Raw genomic sequence first — 949 nt, 5'->3', positions numbered from 1 at the left:
ACAATGTTGCCACATCTGTACATGCGGTAGCATGCCTTATGAGGTTTGTCCATCCATAGATGGTTGTGCAGATAGAGAAGATAAGCATCTTTAAGTTGTATGAGGGCCATGTGATGTCAACTTCGCCAGCTCTGGTGGACTCTAGGCAGCATGTTTCGGGGCCTCAGCCCCATCTGGGTGCTGGGATGGCAGAACAGGATGTGTGGAAGCCATGGGGGCACTGTCAGGTAGAGCTTCTGTGGGGTTCCTTGTCTTCTGACTTCATACCAAGATCCTCACGCCCCGCCCCCATGCCATGTGCTCAGGTGAACTCCTTCGAGCAGCTGTGCATCAACTACACCAACGAGAAGCTGCAGCAGCTCTTCAACCACACCGCGTTCATCCTGGAGCAGGAGGAGTACCAGCGCGAGGGCATTGAGTGGAACTTCATCGACTTTGGGCTGGACCTACAGCCCTGCATTGAGCTCATCGAGCGGCCGGTGAGGGGCACATGGGTGTGCAGGGCTCCGTCACACCTTGCACACGTGTGTGGCCTCTGTGGAGCTGACATGGACCCCACACCCTCCCCATGCACATAGCATTCCCCCCACCCAATCCATCACCAAGTCTGAAAGGCTGTAAGCTGAATCCTTGTGAACTGTCACAATTTCCATTGACCTACATTTTCATATCAAAGATACTTTCTTTAATTTCTGCCTTCCTTCCATCCTCTTTTTCCTTCTTTTTTTTCTTCCCTACCCTCTTTCCCTTCCCTTTCCTTCTCTGCCATTTCTTTTTCTTTCTTTCTTTCTTTTTTCTTTTTTTTTTTTTTTATGACATGGTCTGACTCTGTTGCCCAGGCTGGAGTGTAGTCACACAATCTCCACCTCCCCAGCTCAGGTGATTCTCCTGCCTCAGCCTCCCAAGTAGCTGAGACTACAGGCATGCACCACCATGCCCAGTGAACTTT

The 949-nt window shown here is 50.9% G+C and overlaps 1 pseudogene across 1 annotated transcript in view; it reads left to right on the top strand.

Moving 5' to 3' along the window:
- Positions 1–578, top strand: part of LOC105502153 — a 22,987-nt pseudogene extending 22,409 nt beyond the window's left edge. Inside the window, exon 2 of the transcript XR_001000289.1 lies at positions 306–578. The product of XR_001000289.1 is annotated as a mitogen-activated protein kinase kinase kinase 2 pseudogene (transcript). The remainder of the gene's footprint in view (positions 1–305) is intronic.
- The last annotated feature ends 371 nt before the right edge of the window (positions 579–949 follow it).

This window comes from Colobus angolensis, unplaced genomic scaffold (assembly GCF_000951035.1).
Source record: "Colobus angolensis palliatus isolate OR3802 unplaced genomic scaffold, Cang.pa_1.0 Scaffold778, whole genome shotgun sequence".
NCBI lineage: Eukaryota > Metazoa > Chordata > Mammalia > Primates > Cercopithecidae > Colobus > Colobus angolensis.
The sequence above is the reverse complement of the archived record's forward strand: the minus strand, read 5'-3'. Positions and strand labels throughout refer to the sequence as shown.